Raw genomic sequence first — 26,942 nt, 5'->3', positions numbered from 1 at the left:
TGAATCTACGGCACTGTGGACAAGAAAAATGTTTCGAACGGGGAAGCAAAGGAGGTTGTCCAGGAAATTCTCTCAGAGGTTGACTTAAGTAAAACGTTCGCTCAGTTCAATTTTCTGACATCAGTGTTGGGAAGCCGTTGAGGGGTTTTTACGTAGCAAGCAGAATTAACCAGTAGAGCGTTTCGGAGTCATGGTTCTTATGCATGGCATTGTAAGGTGGAGGGGTAAGTGATGAGTCAGACAATTTCAGTGACCTTAAAATGTTGAGTGACAAACTCTAACAATTCTTTATATTTAGGAAGAGTTTCGGAAGGGTGTTTATTCTGAAAGGAATTCTTCGTGATTCCTAAAGGCTAAGTAGAAAATTAAGAAACCACTATGGTGAACTACTAACCACACTAGTATCGAGCGCCTTAATGGCATTCACTGAAGTCTGGTGAAAATTAATAAATTCATCTAACTTTTGTGATAGTCATGGGATTGATATTAGACAGATACAAAGAAGTTATTTAGTGAGTGTTTGGATGCATGGCATTTAACGCCAAATAAAGGTGGGTGGTAAGGGGACATACTTACAAATAGGCTTTTTTTTATTTCAAAATATACACCGACGCCTCGAGGTTGACATGACCTGTGCTGTTGCGAAAAAACGCCTGATAGGCTAAGGTATAATTTTCTGGGGAGAGTTGGAAGCCTGAAATAGTGGCTAGAACCTCTCCTTTCAATAACTTTTAACTGTTGAAATTTTCTTGCAGGAGTAATCGAATTGTCATCGTGTACCAGTAAGTTGAATTCGGACCAGCTATTCAAGTGCCGTCCAAAGTGGGTAAAAAAATGTTGGGTAGTAAAAGCCGAGAGCTTGAGGCGGCAGAATCAATGGGAGCAACATTGGATGTGGGGGCGATAGATCGAAAGCATTCGTTATGCCACTTAATTTTAATTGCATTGATGTTGACTACCAAATCCATAAAGTTAAATTCACTCTGAACCGTGTGAGCCCGCTCATCCTCCTCCAAGCACGAGTTACAAGCACAGATTTAGTTCTGAATATCGGCGAATTTGCCCTCGCACCTGGACAGCTTCTCAGGTGTACGATTCCAGTAAAATAAAGGTGCTCAACTTAGTAATCTCTATCCTGATAACCTTATAGGGGGAGCAAATGAGATTTTAAGGGCGAAAAACGTCACTAAAAACGGTCGTAAACGGCGCGAACAATAGCCTTTTTCTATTAATTGAAGGGGAAGTTGCACGATATGTTTCTTTCTCCTCTAGACATTGTTAATTTTGGTCATCTGTTAATAATATCATGTTTTATTAAGTGGTTACTGTAGCATGTCCTGTAAATATGCCTTATATAGGGTTTTTATTTAGTTTCTATAGTGTACTTCCTCTTTATACCATTGGGTTTGGATTTTTTTTACTGCTTAGTTGTAATTTTGCTCGCCTTTTGTTGTGCTCTTTATTGACCGGATGTTTCAGTTCTTTTATCTTATCATTTATGCGACAAAATTAATTTGTAGCTACCTTTTTAGTTAGTGTGCCTACAGCTTTGAAACCTGAAATTCCCTCAGGACCTGGTACTTATCCGAACGTCAGGCTAATTGTAGATCTCAGTTTTTAGGGTAAGCAGTTCAAAACCAGCTTGAATTGATCCGAGGCTTAGAGATCTTCCGGCTATTTGATAATATTTTTATTGTTTTACCCTTGAGAAACGACCAAACTACTAAGTTTTAAGCATTTCTCTATTAATCAGGATGCATTAAACTCATTAGAGAGATAAATCTCGGGCTTTCAATATGAAATACAGATTACTGCTGGTTCCATAGGGAATTTTAAGTTGTAATATACTAGAAAAAAGAAATCACGGGGAATCATATATCTGTTCAGTTTTAGTGAGATGATAGATTTGCCCATGGATGCGGCTTGATCACGCTGCAGGCATCGTTTTTTTGCCTTGTATATGGTATCCAATTGGCTCCAAAACCAAAACCGCGTCAGTTATATTCTGGGCAGGCCCAAAATATGAACAATCCAGCTCATTCAGGCACTAGCGCTTGTGCCATAGAAAACCTTAAAATAGATATACAATTAGACAGCCAAGCAATTAGCACGTCAAATTGGACGTCTAAAATAGTCGGTTAATACGCCCAGAACTTGGTAATAACCTAACAATATCATGGCTGCAACGGCAACAAGCAGCCAATGTCTGGAGGAGGATATGCAAGACGAACTACAGTCATAACCTATAATTGGATTGAAAAGATCAAAAAGACTTCTGTAGCGGGATCAAGCTCTTCGGGCCGTCGGCCTTACCCAATGTCGACCACTTGCCTTGTACGTGGAATACATAGCTCTTTAACCAAAACCAAAACAAAACCCCCCCCCCGGTTTGGGGACCGCGGTAGCCGAGTGGCTAGCATGAGAGACTCTCACGCCGCGGTCGTGGGTTCGATTCCCACCGTCGCCTCTGGCCCTTTTTTCCCGATAACCCCCAATTTGAACAGCATATATAAGAGATTCGTCATGGCTAATATGCAAAGATCATAAGGCCAATTAAAAAAACAAAAAAACCAGGTCAGATATTCTCTCAGCAGGCCGTAAGTCGTTCTTCGTTTATTCTTCGTTACAATTCAATTTAACGTTATCCTCTGTCATTTCTCTTCCCATAGGCAGAGCTCTTTTGTTAAACTATATACTTGGATTAGACTAAGAAGCAGTTAGTTACATCTAATGTAAAATTCGTCCTACATTGATGTGCTATCGATTTCCGATGGGATTTCTTTCCCGTTGCGAGAAAGGAGGGCCGTGAAATTCACTTACTTTCTGTGCTCAGAAGGCTGATTTGACCCCGTTTTGATTCCTCCTTCCTGCTTGATACTCGGCGACAATGCATTCCCTCGATCGATAATAATAGAACGTCGATGAGCGAACTTGGTTTTCCACCCATCGCCATCTATCGGGCCGCAATGAACGGATTGTCAATTTAGCAATTTACTAACCCATCCGTGTAATTTTTTTAAATGTTATTATGTGTTATAATAAAGCTAGAGATCAACTCGTTGAACATATTGAATCTTATTTTACAAGCCTGGACACGGCCCCACACTATTTCTAGTAAGGATATTTAGAGGTCATTATTGTCTGTACCGACTTCTAATGGGACTAATGGGATCTGAAAGTCGGTGTGGATAATAAGACACGATACAAAGTAGGGAGCTTAATCAATCGTTCGAAGGATTTTAAATTGGAACTACTGGATTCTTTGTTGGTTAGAACGCTTAGTTGAACCACACAATTCTGTCCAGATTGGCTGTAGTAATGATATGTAGATGAGTAGTGAAGAAGTCTTTTGTGTAGATTATATCATGTGTTTCGTTCTAGTTGTCTTCTGTCGATGTAAATAGTTGACGGCATTGGTTACTGGGAGAGGGAAAGAATTGTCGAGATCGAAAAGAGTGAAGGTTCATGTTAAGTCTGATTTTACATTTTTTGAACCGTTCGTTCAATCAAAGTCCTGAAGGTTTCTGAAACTACTGGGCCTGACTTGGCTGAAAGGAGGACGGTGTCGTCTCCAGTGTATACTGAATGGTGAATGGAAGCAATGCTGCACCCTTGCGAAACACCCGCGATGGAAAAGGAAAAGGATGTCATGATTTTTACTTATCGGACAGATTTAAAGATGAGGTAATGAGGTGATGCCCTTGAGTTTCCAGAGAGCACCCTAGGTGCCACACTCGATGCCTGCCTGTATAAGAAAGCAACTGAACAACATTCCTTCTCCTCAAGGGTTAATGCTACACCCTGTGGCACTGTTGAGCCTGAATCCAAATTTATGGGATGGAATGACATTGCAGCTTTCAACGATTGGTTATAAATTTCAGGAAATTTTCAAGGAATCTTGCCAACGAACCAGTAGAAAACTGACTGGGTGATAGATCCTCCTAGGGTAGGGAGATATTCTGATTTTTAAGATTAGTGGGTTTTATGATTGAAATTTCAACTTGATTGGAAAGTAGGTTGTTCTAAGGACCAGGTTTTCAGTGATTGCAAGGAAAATTATAGCTCTATTAGGAAGATTTCGGAGAATATTTGTCGGATGTGATCGCTGATGGAAGGGGTGAGGGTGAAATGGAAACTGCCAAAGGGTATAGATCCTGTTGAATCTGTTCGTCATATCTGGGTGAGGTGTAAAGATGACAGAAGGATACAAATGGACAGGCTTTATTTCAATAAAATAAAAATCTAAAACCAATTGTAAGCTGCTTAGCTAATTTATGCTTTTGTAAAAACACTAACCATTGTCACAGACACATTTATGAGAAACGTGCACGATGACACTCAATATGAGGATTGAAGGTGCGAGGTCTCGAAGCGATGAGAAAGTTCTTCAGCTTCGGAAGAATCAACAGGTTGGTGTGGAAATTTTGGAAGCGAAAATTGATTAGTTCGTTGTAATGTTGAAGTTGTTGTAGTTGGTTCATACTAGATTTGGAAAGAAATAGATACGTTTGATACTGCATGGCTCGGCGGAACCCCATAGTCCCACTGTGTGCCCAACGTGATCGAAGGACATGTAAGTTGAATTTTGACGCTCAAAACCGATTTATGTACAAGAAGTCTTCATAGATGTCTTTGTGTGGGGATTCCACGTCAGTCTGCTATCTATAGGTATAGTCCAAGTTACTTGTGTGGAAGTCGGTATGTCCTTGTTTTTGGTGTACAATAGAGAGATAGATTATTTGTTCAGTGTAAATGTGCCCCGTACATCCTCATCCCTGCCCTCCGCTTTTTCCACCAGCCTTCGATAGACTCAAGATGTGCTTGGATGTTATGGATCACTTTGATAGGATTCGAGTTATATGATAAAATTCTAGGTGGTAGTAATGGGTTTGGTTTGTATAGGAAAAACAGCAGTATAAATGGTACACATTATATTACTTAAAAAGCTCCCTTGTGTAACCCCAGCTTGTACTGGTCTGATATTTGGTAACAGCCGTCAGTTAATAAATAGTATTGCAGGATAAGGTAATGAGTGGGTAGGAAGCGTTTGAGTTTAGAAAAGATTATCAAAAGCTTGGGTCACATTCAAGAACGCACCCAAGCAATAATTTTTGTACCGAGTAAACTTTTCTAGTTTACAATAAGAATCGATCGTCGGGTCTTTCCTCCATAACCTTCTTTTTATGCAAATTTTACATTTAAAACGCAGCTGTGAAAAGCTTAATTTTCTGTATTGTTGTCTTGAAATGGCTGGTCCGGCTTTTGCAGTCATTCCGTGTCTGCAAACAATTAAGGAATTAGTGAAGTTTGAAAAATCTGACTTGAGAAACGCAATATAATCGATTAATTAAAGTAAGCGTGTTGGGCGTTTAAGCCTGTTTTCCCTATTCAGCCGAGATTTAATACGCCTATTAATTCTGTCTCCTTCCAATTGCCCGCATCTACTGACGGATTAGATTAAAGGGAGATTAGCGTTATTACCTGAGGGCATACGATTTTAAAATCCCTCACTGGCCCCCATCCAAACGAATTTGAATATCTGATGGAACTTTTGCAAGTTTGTTGAATAGAATAAATATTGAACACAGAAGAAAGTCTGAAGGAAAACGTTCCGGACTGGAGTGAGCAAGCTAAGATTGTGCAAAAATTAAATCCAGTAATGGGCAACGTAAGCAGAAAGTTAAAAAACAAAGTTTGCCCAATAAGTAAGTGTAAAAAGTTCCCGGGGAAATTATGCTTAAAATGGTTTAAAGCGCGAAATAGCGTGGTCCGTCAAATGTAAAAACTAGATTCACGGTTCGAATTCCCACTGAGTTCATTTATCATCGAGGCATTTCTATTTTAGACACCAATTTTGTTTCTATTAACAACCGTCAAGGTTACAGCCTACAACATGATGAAGGGACGTCTCACATAACGAAATGTCCACCACGGCTTGTTGCATAGTTAACAACTTTTATTTTTTATATTTTCTACCTAAAGCTTTTAGTCTGTAGTAAATGGTTTAGTAAACAGCAAAGAAAACACTTTTGCCTGCATTTTTCTATTTATATCAAATTAGAACAATGGTCTTGTATAAATTTTTGTATTTTACAAAATTTTCTGCCATGAAAATGTTCACAGCTGTGATTTAACTGTATTTCCGCTGTAGGTACATTTTTATTTTTGCGTCATTGACTTCGTGTTAATGGGAAAAGTGAGTGCATTGGGTGTGATCATGAAAGGATTGGTTAGAGTAAGGTATGGTTACGTTAGGTTAGGCACGTTAGGTTCGATTAGGTAAGTTTGGGTTTTTATCCAGATTATTATTTGGAAGTCGTGAGATGCGGTCTGGTGTGATGTAGGTTTTAGAAAAACGTTTCGATCTTTATTGAGATCATCTTCAGGGCTCAAAGTGTCTGTTTTCCGTGTAGATGTGTCATTCCTGTCTGTCGTGTTGAGAGTGCCCGGCACTGGTTAGGTTTGTGTTAAGATTAGGGTTAGGGGCGGGATAGATTAGGTTAGTTAGAGAAAGGTTTGGTTATGTAGGGCTAGGTAAGAGTTAGATGTTTGGCCAGGTTATATTAAGTGAGGACGAGAACGGTTATGTTAGGTTGGAGACAGGTTTGGAAGGTTAGTGTAGAGTAATGGTAGGGTTAGACCATCTTAGGGTTATGGACGTATTAGATTACGCTAGGGTTATGGTTTTGTTAGGTCGGGCTACCTTAGGATTAGAGTTATGCCACGTTAGATTAAGTTTATGGTTAGAGACAGGTTTGGCTAGATAAGGTTAGATTAAGTTGGGTATGGTATGAGAAAGTTTTGGTTAGGTATGGTCATTGTTAGGTTTTTTAACATATCCGAGAACCAATGTTTTTCAGTAAAGTGGAGAAAGTACTTACTACTTTATAACCTATCTTTTATCACTTCGCAAAAACTCTAGAAAGTCCTGTACATTTGAAACTTAAGCTTTATCAACAAGTACAAGTTTGTTGTTAGCCTTTTGTTTTCATAGTTCAGGTATTTGTTTACGTCTTTTTTATTTTAATGTTGATGTTTTTTTAATTGAAACTAAATTTGTTTACAGTTAATTTCGCGGGTTAGGGTTAGGTTAGAGTTCAGATTTTCCATGAAAAAATTAGGAATTAGTAATGCCAGTTGGAAAGAAAAGAAAAACATTCAGGTATATCCCCTTCATCACGACTTTGAAACTATTAATAATAATTGACAATGTTAATAAATCTCTCGTTTTAGCTAGGGCTAATGACTGGTTAGGAAAGGTCAGGTAGGGATAGGTTCAGTCAAATTATTGAAACGGGTTTGCCATTAATTTTTTTCCTTTTATTTTAAAATTTACAATTACAGAATTAACTACAACAAACAAATATAATGATGAACAAGAATAACATTATATTTGCTTGTTGTAGTTAATTCTGCAGATGTGAAACTTAAATAAAACGAATAATAATAATTATTTTAAACCAAAAACTCTCAACACCACTCACAACACAGAAAACACACACTTCGAAGAACTTCAGCAGAACGACGGCAAGCCCTGAAGATGATCTCAATAAAGATCGAAACGTTGGCACGTCGAAGAAAATATTTTTCTAAACCTACGTCACACCAGACCACATCTCACGATCTCTAAATAATCATTAATTAACGGTCACTAAATACTACATACAAAACCAAAAAGTGCATTTGAGGGGGTTAGACTAAATCGAACCAATAGGGGTAAATTCCGATTGAGGAAAAAACATTTTGTGACTAACTTAATCATTTCCTCTGCTTTGGATTTCTTAACATTACATATTATAAAACAACTTTACTGTCAAAAAAGACTCAAATAGTGAGGATACTAAATTGGGGAGATCAGATCTGACAAAAATTTGCATTTTTTTTTACCGACATCTCAGAAAGTCGATATTCCTTTATTAAAGCAAAACAGCTTGTGTCAAAACTGATACATAAATCTTTGTTTTTATTGTCCCGATACTAGAATTTTTTGAATTTTACTGATTCTGGTTTATCGGTACGATGTCATTGATCAATGTCAAAACCTAAAACACTTGCTTATCTGCTATTCATAGCCTTTAAAAATAAACACGCTTTTTTTCATTTGAATCTAATAATTTTACGAAGTTATTTTGAAATCTGATTCTAATTCAATTTTATATAAAACACATTAAAAAATATTTATAGATGCCGTATGAAATTATGATATGCATGGGAAAACCGATAAATAATTTAGACAATGTTTAACCATTAAACATTTTTTTACCATATTGTGTTCTAGCTGATACAAGTTTTATGGTATGTGAGAGAGGAACTTCTTAATTATGTAATCCCTTGGCCGAATTTGAAATGTTGGGGGCGTTTCGCAAAAATTGTGTCTGGATTATATAGTCCTGAAGTAGTATCGGCCTGGATCGATAAAGGGTAAAGGCACGGTGAATTGTGACGTTATTGGATTCGTTCCCACGTTTCGCACGAGGAAAGAAAAAATACAATCCCTGGACTCATTTTGGAAATAACGACAGAAAGTTTAAATACATTTGTAAACGACGTCTTTGACTTGCGCCGCAGAGTTAAATTTATCAGTTCTCAATACTCTTGAGGTTCGGTTCATTATTTGAGAGAAAAAAAAACATAAGTTAAACATCATCCTCTAAAACGGATATCCGTCTAAACTGACCATACGCAAGACTTATCCTACCACCAATTTGGACATACCTGGAATTGTAGGATTTTGCCAAGCCATCAGAAGAATTCTCCAAGTTCCTTACTAATCCTCTAACCTCACTATGCACAATGATCCTGACATTTCGTTTCTTCTTTTTCAAGTTTCTCTACAATCTTACAACCGTCGTTCTGCTCGACTCTTTTCTAGCACCTTCCATCCCATGAACCCTCCATCCCATCCAATCCTGACAATCAAATATCCTCAGAAGAATTCTCCAAGGTCCTTACTAGTCCTCTAACCTCACTGTGCACAATGATCCTAACATTTGGTTTCTTCTTTTTCAAGTTTCTCTACAATCTTACAACCGTCGTTCTGCTCAACCCTTTTCTAGCACCTTCCATCCCAAGGACCCTCCATCGCATCCAATCCTGTCAATCAAATATACTCAGAGGAATTCTCCAAGCTACTTACTACGCCTCTAACCTCACTATGCACAATGACCTCAAAATTCCGTTTCTTCTTTTTCAAGTTTCACTACAAACATTTTTACCCATCCTGGTGCTCAAGCCCTTCTATTATCTTCCACCCCAAGAACCTTCCATCGCATCCATTCCTGTCAAATATACTCAGAAGAATTCTCCAAGGTCCTTACTTCCCCTCTAGCCTCTAGCAATAAGTACAATGAAATCAACATTATTTTGTTAACGAACAACGTTCGCGATTCCGAAAGTTTCACACCAACCTCTTGATCCATCCTGACCTGCTTGCTCGAGCCCTCTCGAGACCTCTTTGCCACTTAATCTCTACTTAGTGTCACCTTTCGCTGGTTTCTCATGTCATGTGTCCTCCGGGGTGCAGCACTGATATTAGTATAAGTGCTGTGACCGTATAAAAAAATAAAAAAAAGAACATGACATTTGTAATATGTACAAATATGTATAGGCTAGAACATTAAAAAAATTCTTCCCTTCAAGGTTTTTCATTAAATCCTGAAATATATATATATTTTTTAAATTTCACCTTTCCTACTTCCAAAGCTATCTAAAATGTCGGAAAGAAGTGATTTTATGGAAATTTGAACTTTGTAATAATAAAGGATATCGTCTTTCTGATATTGGATCCGGTGAAAAAATAGTAAACAAATCTGAGTGCCGGATTTCCTTTCACTTCGATCCTTTTACTCCCCGGGATCGTTCGGAGTTTCTTATTCCTCAATCAGAATTTTTTCAAACGCCTTGATAGTTATAATGTAATTTTTTATTACAAAGACGTAAATTTTCCACTTTAGGGTGTGTCTAGAAGTAGGGAGCTTTTCGGACGTCAGGCATCTGGGTATTATTTCCAAATGTAAACTTCCTGAGCGATTTGGTGAAACTTTAATTCGTACTTCCAAAATTTGCACGTTCTTAGCGCCAGGCTAACAAGAGTCCTAATAATTTGTCGATCTCACAAGCAGAAAGCACCGTTGAAAGTCGATTAACAAATACGATTAAATGATAGAACTATCCGTTTAGGCGATAAGAACCGCAAGTGGGCCAGTGACATTGAGACACCACAAGGTCCCCGGCATGTTTGTAGAGAAAGTTCGCCGATATTAAATGTTCCACTCCGTTTGAAAGATATTTGCTCAAAGAACTCGAACCGATGTCGCACGGCCCAAGGCCGAGTTCAAATTGTTCGTGAACACTCGACCAAGTGCAATTTCACTATGTAAATTTTATAGCAGCACCCAATTGGCCATAACGCTAGATAAGTCCCGTTTCCAGCTCAATAAAGTACGATTACACACTCCACTTCCACGCTGAAATTCAAATCACTGTCGAGATAGTACGAGCGAATTCTAACATCCTTCAATTTTATGTATCAAAAACACACAACTTATTTTACCCCGAAAATCCAACTCTGTTTATATTGGGACAAATCGACATGTTTCACTTTATGATCTGATCTAAGATAAATACAAAATTATTTTCTTTGGACTTTATATCCTTTCAGACCGCTCGGAATAGACACAAAATGAAACATAGGCAAGAGTTAAAAGTTCAAATACTTCCCAGGTCTAATTGAACTCTGTGCTCGAAGTAGTCAGAAAAGCAATGAAAGATGTTAGGGAGGAGGATGAAGTTGATGCCTTCCTCAGGGCCTTTAACCAGGGTCTTCCTAAAATACGTCAGGGTGGAGGATGAGTTTAAAAAAATTCTCCAACCCACAACAGGCCCAAAATGGAACAATGACCATGGGCTATATTGCATGAGGAACTGAAAGAAAAATATAATTTCACTGGACTAAAATGCCATTTTGAATTCACTTCTGATATATTCTTTTAAATAAATTATTTATGACAGTTCATCAATGCTACCTGCAAGGTCTGGTGTCTCCATAACATCAATTTTTGAGAAACATTTAAAGCTGTCTGTTCGACCCTGAACTGCCATAGACATGCCCAGAATCCACAACCACTCCAAATAAGATCTAATATCGCAGCAAAATATGAACAATTTTATTTCTGATCCAGTGGCATACATCAAGTAGGGTAGTATCTTCATGGCTGTTTTGTGGGGTGTAACGTGACGAGACATGCGTCGGGCATCTGCTGCATTTTGAACGAGACTAACTGGCTTCAAGTTGTCAAGGATTCGGCTCCAGAAAATGTCATGGCACAAATAAATTCATTTGTTCACTACAACCCAATGCAGAGTATGAAACTGGGAATGAACAAATGGTTAGAGAAAAGGAAAATCTCACTGAACGCATTTTGACCTCGTTTCTGTTATAGTTGAAAAACAATTGGTTTTTTTCGATGTAGAGATTGTTCGGTGACCCTATATTTAATAGACGCAAATAGTTCATAAGTTCACAAGTTCATAAGCATAGTAAATTTCTTTCCGTTGACTTTGCAACGGTGACTTGTGGAAATTTGACCGAAGTTAAAAATCATTGCCGATGCTTAAAAGGTCGACTAGTCATTATTAGAGTCTTAAGGAGAGGTGAGTGCGAAATATTTTTCTATTGCTCCATTGGAATTCTCCCCGCCAATTTGGACTCTTCAGCATCAGCGAAAATTGAAATCGAAAGTTTAGACGCCCAATCTATAATATTTTCGAAGTAATTGGCAACAGACATTTGATTGAAACTCACTACCTGATCCACATCAAATACTCCATAGCCATTACCCAGTGAGAAAAAAATACTTTCGATGAAATCTGACTGGAAGCCCGGAATTCGCTACTATGACAAAACTGGGTATCATAGCTTCGAAAATTGTTGAGAATTAATTATTTGTTGCTGCACGATTGTTCATCTGATCGTTTGAGGCCGTTTTTCTATCAATTTAGCAATATTGCCCATTTTTTCATCCCGATTTCACGAGGTTCTGCTATGGGAACGACGTTGATGTCAGCTTTGATGAAATCGTCAAACGTCAAATCCAGTCGAATCAGAGGCACATCTCTTTTGAAATCCATTCAGGCTCGTTTTTATCCATTGGTTTTTGTTTTTGTTGTTCTCCGGCTGTCAAAACTTTTGAAGACAATTTTCCGCTGTATTGGAGTTTGTATTCAAAGCGTATTGCAATTATTTCTTAAAATGATTTTTACCTTTCTATAGCTTAACGTCGTTTTTTTTTTAATAGATTGATTTTTAAATGTCGCCTGGAGTGCCTTAAAAATTAAGTTTTCACCAAAATTGATTTTTGAATTCATCGTCAATGTGCCATATCAAGTTTCGCACTCGTAGATTTTCTCTGCTTCACGTTAAAATTTGAATTATTGATATGTTTAACCCAATCCATCCCTAACCCTATCCCCAAACTAACCTAACCCGTCACAAACCCAAACCCTAATCTACCTAACTTAACCTAATCCTAACTCTTCACATTTTTATCCATAAAATTTAGACAACCCGAGCTTAACTGTCTTTACTTAAAGTTTTTCTACTCGTATATTTGTCCGCTTTACGGATATATAAGCTAACTTAACCTGCCTCTAACCATAGCCCTAACCTAATCTAACCCGTCCCTAACCCTAACTCGTCACACCTGTAAAAAGCAAGGCTAATGAAGCTCAAAAAAGTCTTTATTTAAAGTTTCATCTCCGATATTTTCTCATTTTATGGAAATACATTGAATCACAGACATGTAACCTAACCAAACTTGCCTCCAACCATAACCCCAACGTACCTAAACTTTCCTAACCTAGCCCTTTTATATAACCTCCTAACCTAATATAACTCGTCACGCCATTAAAATTTAGTTTACTGGAGATTAACGAAGCTAACCTAAACCTGCCTCTAACCATAACCCTAACCTAATCTAACTCGTCACAACTTTAAAAATCTAGTTTATTGAATCGTGAAAATGTAACCTAGCCTGCCCCTAACCTCCTCAGTTAACCTAACCACTCCCTGTTCCTAACCTTAACTACCTATCCTAACCTAGCCCATCCCTAACACTAACCCTAGCCTTAACCTAACCAACCTATCTAACCTAACACATCTCTAACCTTAACACGTCAGACCTGTAAAATGCTGTTTTTCTGAAGCTTAACTGATTTTTTAGTTAAAGTTTCACACTATTCTCCGATTCACGGAAAAAAATTGGATACGTAAGCTATATAACCAAACCTGCCTCTAACCGTCACCCTAGTCTAACCCTCACCTGTCATTCTACAGGAGTTTATTAAATCATGGATATGTAACCTAACTTTTATCCTAACCATTCCTAACCTATCCTGGGGCGACCAAGACCCGAGGGGTTAAATGCCTGGGTAGACTCGTACCCCATCCCTGAAAGGTCCGGGACTTGGTCAGCTCACGTGTCCTGCATAAATCGCTTGGACTTGTTTACAAACCCCAAGATTTTGGTCCATTTTATCTCGGGGAGGGATTTTGTGATGTCCGCTCCTTCAAAGAGTTCAAATCTGGACCTAGCATACCTATCACACTCTGTGAGGTAGTTCCTTGCCGTTTCTTCTTTTATTTCGCAAAAACGGCAAAAGGGATCTGGTAGAATACCCATTACGGAAAGGAGTCTTCTCAGTGGGCAGTGGCCCGTCAGGATACCTATCAGCCTCCTAATTCCCTTCCTTTAGTTAGAGCCATTTCGATTCTGCTGGTTTGATCACCTTAACGAACTCTTTCGATTGCCTGTGTCCGGGTGTGATTGTCCTATCCTAACCCAACCCAGGCGCACTCCCTTGTAACGCTAAATAGATTAATTATACAAGAAGCCATTTTTTTCGCGATTTAAAAGTTGGTTTTATAAAATAAAAAAAAATGCTGTAACAGATTTTGTTATAAGGTCAAGCGAACAACCCCCTCTGGTCTCTAAATGGGTTTTAACATTTAAATCGATCGTGCTAGGTCAAGGGAATAAATCTAATAACGGGTTTTGTGCCACCGTCGTCAAGGCCGACCCGGCTTCCATCAAATTTGATGACAAGCTTTATGTGAGAGTTCGCAACCATGCTACATCAGGTATTATTTTGTCAATAAACCTAATCCTGTTTAGCAGTCGGATATATTTAGGCATTTTTAAATCGACACAACGACATCGTGGAAATGGAAGCTGTAACGAACCCCGTGGCGAATAAGTCGAACATTGCCAAATCGACTGTCTGCAAAATAATTGGATACATCTGCCCATTAGACGCGCCGTGAAACTATCGAGTTGAAACCTTTTCGAGCAAATCGCTTCATATTTTTGTCTGCAGATGAATTCAGAAGAGGTTTATTTTTGAAACCTCCCTTGACAAGAGTCTAAAATGCCAAAAGTTTCGTTGAAAATCATTTAAGTAACATGTACAGGATGACAGTTTTGTAAGATTTCTCAATGTTGGACCTGTAAGTTGGCCACTATGGAGGAAACATATTAAGAGAAACAGTGAGACGTTAAGGACGAGAAGGTCTTCGAAAGTCCCTAACATTTCTTGGGCAGAAGGGTTAAAATGGATCAAGAACTAGGGGTGGAAATTGAGGATGCGGGAACGTCAGGATTCTTAGAAATGGGGACTGACTATATGATACCAGAAACATTCTTTACAACATCCTATAAAGTCTCAACGGACTAAAAAGGAGAGGAAGAACACAGGAGAGCATCAGATACAATGATATGGTATACAGATGGCTCCAAAACAAATGAACGAACCGGATCGGGCATTAGGGAAGTATACTTCGATCTTTCAAGCAGAAATACATGCCATCAATAGAATCTGGAAAATCTTAGAACAGGTTACAATGGCAAAAAAGTCTTCATAAGATCTCAAAGCCAAGCAGCCACTAAAGCATTAGTATGTAAAAGAAACACATCAAAATTAGTCAGTGAATGCATCCAAAATTTCCAAAACCTGAGGTGCCAGGGCACAGAGGAATTTTAGGTAACCAGAAAGCAGACAGACTGGCCAGAGGAGGATCAGCAATACCATACATAGGCCCCGAATCTATCCTTTGGATAACAAAACCAAATGTAGAATCCTCCATCGCAGAATGGATTCAAACAAAGCAAAAGGAGAAATGGATAAACTCTAGCGGCGCTAGACATAGTATTCATATGATGAAACAATCCTCATCAAGACTGGCAAAATCACTCCTGCAACTGGAGAAGGCTAAACTCAGACGAGTGATAGGACTACTAACCTGTCACTGGCATCTGAGAAAACATCTACACATCATCGTAGTAGTTGATCTCATGTGCAGATTATGTAATTAGGAAGAGGAATCAGCCATCCATATCATTTTCTAATGCGAAGAAATAGCTCAATGGAGATTTAACCCAACATACGAAAAAAACTTAGGGAAAGAAATTGTAGTAGCGACAGTCAATGACGTGATACTTCTAAGGAGAAGGATTGAGCCTATTGCACTGAACTAAGGAACTACGAAGGTACAATAAGCCAAAAGGCTGCAGTGCCTGGGGAGCACAAATCCCGCTTCCTAGTATTCTTATGATTGGAGTAGTAAGGTATGTGACGTGATAAAGCTTTGAAAATTTATCGGAGGACTTTTGATTGGATGGCTTTGCAGAACCCCACGGTCAATTAAATTCCATATGTTCAAAGTAGTCGTAGTAATGTGTTCTAGAATGATTATTTGTAGATCGTGAGATGCGGTCTGGTGTGACGTAGGTTTTAGAAAAACATTTTCTTTATCGTGCCAACGTTTCGACCTTTATTGAGATCATCTTCAGTGCCTGGGATTTACGTCACACCAGGCCGCATCTCACGATTTACAAATAATCATTAAATAACGATCACTAAACACCTCACACGTCTTCTAGAGTGTTAGTTTTGACGGTCGAAAAAAGATTTCGGACCTAAAAGTCTTTGTATTTGTTAAGTCTTATGTTAAGTTCTCTCTTAAGTCTTGTGTGGGGACGTCGGTCAGCTGTCTAGGTACAGTCTGACTTGAGTGAAAGTTGGCAATTCCTTGTTCACATGTATAAATAATTAAAGTTCTTATAGGAATATTTCTGAGGATGCTTCTTGGATGATGAATTTGAGCTTGGATGTCTTGAACCTCAAAACTCTCGGAGTACTTGAGAAATAGCATTACAATCTAATTTCGAGGTATTCCTGATTGCTCATTTATCTAAACTCAAATTTGCATATGTCCGTACACATATACATGTACTTTGTCCATGATTTCCACCGGCAATTCCAGCTTTTGCACTTTGCAATAAATTACAAGCAGGCCTCGAGAATCACCCACCCCGGGTGGGCCAGGCCTCGGCCTTATCCGTCCAGCCACCGAGGTCGGGCTCTCACAAATCAATAAGGACAAAACATATGCGATTGAAAGTTATTAATCTGTAGGGGTTAAGAGTAGTAACATACATATTTGTGTCATTAAGTGTCATACTATTTTTACTGATTAATACAAGCTTAAATCTGCACATGCATACACAAGTGTACGGAGTTAAGTCTATTACTTCTCGTAGTCCACAAGCAATTCGAGATTATTTAATTTACAATAAATTATCGACCATTAGGTCAGGTCTCGTCACAGGATAGGAACCCACACTATTAACGCGTATCTCAGACAGAAGGACAAAAAGAAAATGAGGGAACTATGGAATTTACTCATTGGACACAGACAACCCAAGAATCTTCTAACCAATTTCGGAAGGAAAGAAATTACAGAATGTGTCAAGGGAAGCAGCAATAAACTGCGAATCCTAATAGAATTCCTAACAGGACACTGCAAGTTAAATGGACACTTAAAGAAGATTGGAATAATCCAAACTGGCACGTGCAGATTGTGCAAAGAGGCAGAAGAGACACTAACACATCTACTAACAAACTGCGGTGCTACACTTACCGCAGAAGGAAGTGTTTTGGGATGTACAATGTGGCCATAGAAGAGCTTCAACCACTGAAACCGGGCCTGTTACTCAAGTTTCTTGATGAAATAGGACTAACCGATGAGCTTTAGGCAGAGCACGGGGGATACAATAGCTCTATAAGGGCGCAGTATACTATACCCTGAAATTACATCTACATCTATAGGTCTCGTCAACAGCTAGGTCAATTCAGTACCCAATCATATACTCTCACTCACTCTTAAATACATTCTTTCCTATTTAAATACCATTCACTCAATTAGTGATGGAGTTCTGGACATTCTCCACAATTTTTACACCTATTATATAACTAACCTAATTGAGAGTTGATGGGGTATTCAATATTCCGTTATAGGCCCATTTGCATTACACATTCACGACAATAAATACATTCACTCTCAACACACGCTAGGTATTCAAAACTATTCAATAAAACAACTCCGTTTCCTTCAAAAATCGGAACAAAGGACCCAAATACTCGCTGCTGTGCTCAAGCACGATTCTTATATCGGGTGGGTACGCACTCTATACGGAGCCAAGGTAGTGCGCCCTTCAATTAGGTCGGATACAGCGAGCAAACGTTCTCCCCACGTCGGACTCATGCGCGGGCTTTGGTCCAAAAGTACGTGTCAAAATTCCGAGGCATTATTTGTGGCATGTTTAATGTGAAACTGTCTGCAATTTGGGTAATTGCAATCGTAACGAATGTCTGAGAATTACCAGTCTGAAAAGACAAAATAAGCACTAGACGGGTAGTGGATGCTTTGAAGTCAGGCCAAATCGACTTTGCTCGTGCTCGTTGAAACGCTAAAGCCCTTCTGTGTAAAAGCTAAAGCTTTTTTTTTACTTTACCACGTGAGCGAATGAATGTGCTGAGAAGTACAGAAAAGAACGAAACAACGTTTTAATCAAATGTTGATTGATCAATAATGTGCTTTTCTTTTGTTCCAGGTCTAATATGATACCCTGTGGTGAGTGGAATACAACACTATTCTCTTAATTAACATAAGTAAGTCTCTTTATATTATTTTATTTTCTAATATTATGGGGTAGTTATTGGTGATTTTTGTGCATTGTACGATCAGGTGAAGGTTGTGGGGGAATGTAAAGGAATGAAGCGGATTAGGCAGGCCGGGAGTCTAGTGGAACAGGCCGTTTCTATGAATAGACAATGTGCACATTCTATCAGGTACATAAATATAGCCGGGGTCCATGCCAACGCGGACAGGTTTAAATTTCGTTATTCTATTGCCAAATTTCGTTCTCCGCCTTCCGGACACGTTTTTATTTTCCTGCACGGGTTAGAGCTGGACATGTGGAAAAGACCAGCTTATAGTCGGGATCTGGACATTTCATATCAAATTGACCAGAGCTGATATTATTGAGAGCCGTAAAATCAAAGCATCTTGTTTCTTTTCCACTGGATCGTCTCGAGAAAATCAGTAATACTAAGGATATTGAGCTCATGTTTCGTTAAACAACGGTGCCTCTTAGATTAGCTAAATTAATTAACTTAGAATGATCCAATAAAACAACTTTTTCTCATAATAAATATTTTCCTACTATAGAATGAATTTATTACGGCCTAAACTGTCTTAATGTCATGCGTGTTATCTCATCTAGATATCCCAGTAATTATTTACGAGGAGGAATATAAAGGACAATGTAACATAAATCTATGGTTCCTGGAAGTATGTAACTAAAATTGTAATAATCGAAATTTTTTATTAAACTACAAATTCTCCAGCGTAAAATGAAAATGGTTTCATTGGATTTCGAGCTTTAAAAGTGGTTCGAATATTTTTTTCAAATTTGTGAATCAAATGTTCTGGTGTTCGCTCATAAACTTTCAACTCCCCACCCTGAAGACCGGCTTTTTATGTATATTATGTATCAAAATAAATTCCAAAATAAAACATATACAACTTCAAGAGGAATCGGTGTTATTTTGATTAAGTTTTTATGGAGTAAATCGGGCAGAGGGAAAGATTCTAGCTCGATGAGCGGAAAATTCTTGTTTCAGTTCACATTTCCTCTTTTTGCCTTCATCATATTGAAACGGTTCTTTTCCCACTTTATAAACCATATAAACCAATAATACACAAACGTTCATAGCGAGCGTATTACCCAGAAGCAGGGAAATCATTTTTTTTGTTTTTGCTTTTAGTTTGATATAAAGAAAAGGCGTAAAATTGTATCACAAATAGTTTATAGTCAAAAATTAAGGAATTGTTAACTCTAATGTCTAATTTATAGTAAACTAAGGAAAAAATTGGTTTTAATAGACCGAATAGATAAATGGGCAGCAAAGGAAAAGATCAAGAAATAAAGAAATTGTACTTTTTCAACCTTCGGTGCACATTTCTACAGAACATTTCATCATACTGAAACGATTCTTTTTTCATTTTATATAGCAAAAGTAGTAAAATGTAGCAGTAAAATGTAGCTAGCGGTAAAAAAAAACAGCCAGGAGCAGACCAATAGATTTTTCTTTGTATAAAGTACAGGTGTAAAATTTTGTCATAACTTACGTCTGTTGAGCAAAATTAACGATTGACTATTTTTAAAAGGCAATAAATAAGAATTAGTAGTACGATAAGAAAAAAAAACAAAAAGATAGTTTATTGTTAAAAATTAAATAATTTTTATTTATAGTATACTAATGAAAAAATGTTATTTTAATAGACTGAATAGATTTTGAGAAAATGTATCAGAAAATGTGTAAAATTTTGTCCAACAATGCTGTCCTTTTTCACTTTTCGGTACACATTTCTACTATTTTCTTCATCATACTGAAACGATACTTTTTTTCATTTTATAAAGCAAAAATATGCAAATGCTTGTAGCCAGCGGTTTAAAAAAAACCACCCGTCAGTAGACCAATAGATTTTTCTTTGTATTGTAACAGGTGTAAAATTTTGTCACAACTTTAGTTTATTGACAAAAATGAAAGAATTTTAATTTTTGTTAACTCTAGTGTCTAATTTATAGTATACTATCGAAAAAATGTCGTTTTAATAGACTGAATAGATTTTGAGAAAATGTATCAGAAAATTAATTTTTTTATATTAAGAAAATGTGCAAAATTTTGTCAAATAGAGCTGTCCTTTTTCACTTTTCGGTACACATTTCTACTATTTTCTTCATCATACTGAAACGATACTTTTTTCATTTTATAAAGCAGAAATACGCAAATACTTGTAGCCAGCGGTTTAAAAAAAAAATACCAAAAAGAAATATTAACGTTTCACTATTTTTAAAAGTCGATAACTAAAAATTCGTAATACCCTAAGAAAAATAAAACAAAAAAGGTAGGTTGTAATAGACCGAATAGATTTTGATAAAATGGCATCGAAATATGGCTAATTGTGGGCCTCTTTTCTTAGCAATTTAATGACCTTGCATAAGTATCGAAACGAGGTTGAACTTTGAACTTCGAAGTTTAAGCTTGAACTGAAAGTTCAGACTCTCCTAAAAAAGAAACATTCTTCTAAATGCAAATCCATTGAGTAGAAGTGAGTTAAACAGAAAATCAGGAAAATTATCTGTTCGAAAAACTGTTGTTACTTTAAATGGCAAAATCAAAAATCATTTTTGACATAAAGCAATGTCGATTTTTTGCAATATCTAACGTTTTTCCTAGGTGGTTTAAATTTTTTTCCTAGGTTGCGTAGTTTTTGAGTTCACTCGCAAGAAGCATTTTCTAAAACTACTTTAGAAATTTTGTCCGTGATGGCTGTTGATCTTCGACGTATTCAAGTCAGATGAAACGTCTTTTTTTATTATTGTGCTTTAAGTCAAGCCTATCATACTTCCCATCAAGCTAGTACACGTCAGAAAAGCTTATTTTGTACATACTAAATTTCATTATTTTCAGTTTTTTACGAATGATTTACAAAAGATTTTTCAGAATGGCTTGATTACTTATGTTCACTAGTACTTATGTTACCCTGTGTCCCCTGAAACCCTGGGTGTTCGGTTTGAAATATTTTTCTGTCTAAATCTTGTTTTAAGTTGATTTGACGATAATAGACTGGTAATCGAAAAATATACAAACAAAGTGAATTCCACGTTCTGCACGATGTGGGCTACGCGGACAAGACGGGAGTGCCGCCGAGGGCGCCCACTCTTCTACTACTTTTAGTTATGAAACGTTGGCAAGGACATGCGTGATCTCAGAGTAGAATTAGGCAGTCGAGTCACGCTTTTTTTTTCACCTACTGGTCCGCTTTTTTTCCAACCAAAGGACGGAAATATACCGGCTAACCGGTGCTGTAGTTTCGCCGAGACACCGTACGGTTTCTAGTTTCCAGTGCATTGTTACACGGATTATGGATGGAGCCTTGAGGACGGAGATACTCGACATAGAATATCAGATGAGTAAGTTCTTTGTTTTCTTCTGTTCGTAAGAACTATCTTTTGAAATTAAAAACTTTTCGAGTAATAAGTAGTAAGTAATATTAGTTATTAACCCTACACTTATAAATATTTTATTGAATGATTATTTGGAGGTCGTGAGATGCTTTCGGGTGGCGTAGGTTTTAGAAAAACATTTTCTTTATCGTGCCAACGTTTCGATCTTTATTGAGATCATCTTCAGGAACCCTGAACGTGTTATCTCGTCTAGATATCCCAGTAATTATTTACGAGGATGAATATAAAGGACAATGTAACATAAATCTATGGTTTTTGAAAGTAGGTAACTAAAATTGTAATATTGGGGTCGTCGATGGCCGCAACGGTTTAGGCGTTGACACGACGCTCATCACGGTAAAGGTCCCGGGTTAGAATCCAGCGGCCCTGCATTCGAACCTGACATACTTACAAAATTTTTTTTTCAAAAACACCGGCACCCCGAGGGTTGATATAACCTCCGCTGTTCCGAACCCTCGTAAAAAAATTGTTATAATCGAGTTATAATTTTTGATTAAACAAGACTTTCCAGCGTAGAATGAAAATGATTTCATTGGATTTGGAGCTTTAAAAGTGGCTCCAGTGGCGCGTCGGTGGCTGCAACGGTTTAGACGTTGACACGGCGCTCATAACTGGAAGGTGGACTGGAAGGTCCTGGGTTCGAATCCAGCAGCCCTGCATTCGAACCCGACAAATTTACAAATGGGCTTTTTTTTAAAGCACCGGCACCCTGAGGGTTTATATTACCTCTGCTGTTGCGAACCCTCAAAAAAAAAAGTGGTTCCAATTTTTTTTTTTTTTTTTGTGAATCAAATGTTCTGGTGTTCGTTCAAAAACTTACAACTCGCCATCCTGAAGACCGGCTTTTTTCAGGAACCTGAAGATGATCTCAATAAAGATCGAAACGTTGGCACGATAAAGAAAATGTTTTTCTAAAACCTACGTCACACCGGACCGCATCTCTCGACCTCCAAATAATCATTAAGTAACGGTCACTGAAAACCACACATTTTGCTTGAATATTTTATTCTTGAAAACCCATATTTACAATAAAATTTGATTGAACTTTTGCCCACTTGTTAACAGTAAAAAAAAACCCGTTTTTCAATATAGGTACATTGTAACAAAAATTGTTATTACCATTTTTCGACAAAACGCTAAATTGCAAAACAGATATAGTACCTTTTTCTTTTAATTCTTTAGGCATCTTTTCAATAGGAAAAGTTTTGAAAGGTCTTTTTATGTTGTTCGATTAATTAATCTTCAGCACGTCGGGGGGAAGTATTTGGGACAAATAGGCCGTGAAAATTGAGGGTTGAATGGTTCGGGAATTTCTAACTTTCATGGCGAACCCTTTTAAATACTAAATCATAAAACACGGTAAAAGTGAAACGAAGACGAAGAACAATGCTAAGAATTCAATTTCAACACTGAATTGTTAGAACATTTTACCGGGAGGTCATAAAAGATAGAAAATGAGTAAGTTTAACAAAGACTGATAGTGTGTAAGTGAGAGAGACACGCATAGATAAATTTTCGTTAGAACTGTAGGTTTGGATTATAGTTATTTTACAGCTGCATAAAAAATGCAAGAAGCAAAAATTATGTTATTTACAATGATGTACATATGCATATGCACATACTCAATATAGTGTACACATTTATATGTCTGGCGTGATTGATTTGAACGGCCACCATCTTAGTGAAAGTGGCCGTAATTGGCCATTATGACCTGAACCTATATGACTTTGAAGGAAGTCTATAGCTTGTTATTTGCGATGTACAGTGCAGGGCGCTTAAATCAAATACATTGGTTGTTATAAAAAATACAAAAAGAAAATCAATACACCTTTGTGACAACCAACCCGGGTAAAATTCAGTTCAGAAATAAAGGAAAACGAGCACGTGTAAAAAAAAATTTGTTTAAAAAAAGTCGAAAAAAAATTACCTTTTGTTAGAAATCATGTAGCAGTACAATGGTCGAGTTGGTACATAAAAGCGAAAAGGGCCAGGGGTGTTTTCCAAGAAATAAACGTTTTCATCTCGGGCGATGATTGTCGGAATATTTTTCATCGATTCTGTTTCTTTGATGAGTTTATTTTATTTTATTTTTTTAAATATCTAAATCCATGTCAAAAATTGTTTATATTATTTGAAGCGCGTACAAAGTTTAACCTTTATAGACAAGACAGCGGCAATCAAGCGGTTAAGGGTTCGATTCCTACCGTCGACTTTGGATTTTATGACCAATCCCTTAAAAAATACCGTTTCATTAAGTTAAAGTAAAAGAATTCCTGTCAGGTAAATTACTTTTCCATATTATTCACAAATAAAATTTCAAAAGTTGTCCCGGAGTTCGATCCCAGAACCACTTTGGGTGGCAAATACGAGTTGGACGCCCTAACCAGACGGCCACCGCCCATAGAAGAATGTGTGAGGTATTTTAAATACGAAAAATGTTAAATTTTCAAAATTGAGTTTTGCACCTGCTAGAAAAAGCTCTAAGCTAGAGGTGTTTCTATGACCAGCAAATTCACAAATTCACGTAAGTCGCAGTATTTTAAGTCCACAGACTTATCCTTTCAAAAACAATTTAAGCAATATTTAAAAGTAATTGGGTCGTTACTGATCGTTTTTCGTATCGTAGCCGTCCTGAAATTTCGGAACATCTTTCACACTGTAATGCCAGGGAATTTTAGGTTTCTCGCCATCTTATACCCCTAATGGCCTTAGCGGTGGCTGTTGAGGTGAAAAATTAAATTTTCCCTTTTAAATTTTTTTAAATTAAATTTCAGCTGGGTGAGTTTAAATTAGTTTATTATTAGTTAGTAATTAGCCAAATTAAATTGAGGGACCCAAGGGTTAGGGCGTTAGACTTGCGGCTTGTAAACCTGCCGGTCGAGGGATCGATTCCCACCGTTCGCCGAGGAAATTTCTTTCCCCTCCTTTAAACAAATTCTATTCATTCACTTACCAGCTTGGCTATAGAAAAAATCAATTACATAAAAATAACCCGTAAAGATTCCTGTTTCAACATGCCGTCTGCAGGTTAATGAACACGCAATTTGGCCATTATCGATTATTTTTGGTCTGCCTTCAACGGACGCGTTTCGGCCATCTTTAGAGCTGGGTAAGTCTATAAGATAGTGAGAAACTAAAAGCTTACGACAGACTAAATAAATTGGGGTTGAGCAGACCTGAATGGTCGTTTTTTTTATCCTCTTTTCCCTCTGTTTTTCCTCCTGTACAGCGATTTCAAAATTGAACCGAGGACCGCCGTATATAAAATATGATCTGCTATGACCAAATTACTTTTAAAGATTGCTTAGAAATCGTTTTCAAAGGATCTGCTTGGTGGGCTTAAAACACGATGAAAAGATTCGTCGATTTGCTGGTTATATAACCACCCAAGAGCTGAACGCTTTCTTTGGCAGGGGTAAAACTAAATTTCTTAAATATTATTTTTTTTATATTTGAAATATCTCATTCATTCTCCATTTGGCAATGGTAGAGTGGATGTCTGACTCATATTTGATACGCCACCGGTTCTTGGTTCGAATCCCAGGACAACCCTTTGATTTTTATTTGAATTAATTTGAAAATAGGTATTCTAAGTGGGGTCAGTTGAGAATTTAAGACCTGTTGTTTAAAAGTCTTCGTTAAATCTTTGGGAGGGGGAGGGGAGTTAGGGCGTTCGACTCATATTTGCCACGCTAGTCGTTCTCGGTTCGAATCCCGGATCAACTCATGAAATGTTATTTGAGAATAATATGAAAAAAAGGTATTTTAAAGTGTTTCTGACCCTTCGTTTTCGACAACCAACGAGCATTTGGACGTTAAACATTTTAAAACAGGAACTTTACATTTTTACATTCTCATACATATACTTCTCAAATTGCCTAATTTATTCAATTTTATGATTATGTAAAAAGTGTTATCGCAGTATAAATTGGAGCTTATAAAAATATTAGGGGTGCGCTTTAAACATTATCCTGTAATGGCTGTGAACCACATTTTTTGTTTATGACGCCTACGCCAACCCTCCGCCTTCATTTATTCCATAACGTTGGTTCCCTCGTTTCCTGGGTAATTTCGTCTTTTGACGTCCGAGCGTTAAAAAAAGGGGGTTAAATTATGAAAGTTTTATTACAGCCCGGTTGGCCCTGTACCAATGCCAAATCCCATTAAATTAAATGACGAACTATGAAATTATACGCCTATTCATAATTGAAAATATCGTTCAGTATCGGTTTTAACATAGTATTTAGTTTCCAATTAATTAAGGTTTTGGTTGAGATAAAAAAAGTCGGCGACACAAGCGGGATTCGAACCCACGACCTTCGAATCCCGCTTGTGACGACTTTTTTTCTCAACCAAAACCTTAATTAATTGAAAATAATTTATTTGGTCAAGCGGACCACGAAACCTAATAAAATAGTATTTAATAATTTTTGCGTAATATTTCGGGCTGTCTTAAGTTCCTATTGAATTTATATATATTGATGTCAGGTCAATTTTGTGTGCGTGTATGATTGTCATGTTAAATGAGATCAATCCACAAGGGAGCCTTTTTTTGCGGGTTCGACAATTTATTATATAAAATAGATTGTTTCCCCGGATAGTATCTTGTCATCTAAAGTATGTAAATTTCCCCTACAATGCCTCGGGTAACGCCGTGCAATTTTTTTTCTTTCCACACACATGTATCACTGATAAGAAATTACAGGTAGGTTTTTGTTGTATGATGGAGCGCTTCTGGGAATCCATCTCGTTGAATCATTGATTGATTTTTTTTTTTTTGCCATTACTAAACTCTGATCGATGCCTCAATATTGCTTCCTTAAATTAAATACGATTCTATTAGCATCTTTAAACATGTTTTTCGAACAAGCAGGTCGTTCTAAATCGAAGTTTCGACAATTTTAGGGAGACGATAAAATCAATATTTTATGACGATTTTATTTCGACATCAGATTTTTTTTTTAACTCCTCCCTTTTTCAAAACATTTGGTAAACTTGAACTATAAACAGCATTATGCTTTGGCGCTTTTCAACAGAAGAATTGTCGCCATATCTAAACTATAGTTTGTTTTGGATTATGTTTATTAACCCTTGAGATGTGACAAATATGGTTGAATTTCATACATCTTCAAACGATTAAAACATAATTATATAATCCACGAAAGGAACAAATTGCCATTGTACATCCCCTCCCCCAAAAAAAAAAAATTCAAAACAGTGCAACTTTTGTACTAGCATTCAGTCAATAGTAGCATTAGTAATTAAAGAATATTGACCTCCCCCCATTGGCATTATTAATGTGGCTTTTTTGATTGGACGTCTTACAATTAGTGGTAAATGAATTGGGTTATAAATAATGTCTGTCCTACGACTGGCCGCCAATGTCATCGCGAAGTCGTCACGGCACATGTGACTGTTTAAACCGGATTTAAAATGCCGCCCATCTAACAAATTGCAACCTTGTGAGTCAAACCGGTTTCTTTTTTTTCATTCACATTACACACAAGTCGG

At 37.3% G+C, this 26,942-nt stretch overlaps 1 protein-coding gene and 1 pseudogene across 14 annotated transcripts in view; both read left to right on the top strand.

The window, feature by feature from the left end:
* The window catches only part of LOC106671441 (plasma membrane calcium-transporting ATPase 3), a 118,758-nt gene that overhangs the window by 20,719 nt on the left and 71,097 nt on the right, over positions 1-26,942 (top strand). For 12 of the 14 annotated variants that reach the window (XR_002910437.1, XM_024227622.1, XM_024227624.1 and 9 more), the window contains one exon: positions 17,949-17,968. The gene's annotated coding sequence lies outside the window, so the exon portion shown is untranslated. Of the gene's footprint in view, positions 1-17,948; positions 18,007-21,271; positions 21,378-26,942 lie in introns of those variants that run through there. The other 2 variants (XM_024227619.1, XM_014402368.2) reach the window with 2 other exon arrangements.
* The window catches only part of LOC106671252, a 32,561-nt pseudogene that overhangs the window by 1,669 nt on the left and 3,950 nt on the right, over positions 1-26,942 (top strand).

This window comes from Cimex lectularius, unplaced genomic scaffold (assembly GCF_000648675.2).
Source record: "Cimex lectularius strain Harlan isolate CLEC.00 unplaced genomic scaffold, Clec_2.1 scaffold160, whole genome shotgun sequence".
Taxonomy (NCBI): domain Eukaryota; kingdom Metazoa; phylum Arthropoda; class Insecta; order Hemiptera; family Cimicidae; genus Cimex; species Cimex lectularius.
Note: the sequence above shows the minus strand (reverse complement) of the source record. Positions and strands in the feature narration are given on the sequence as shown.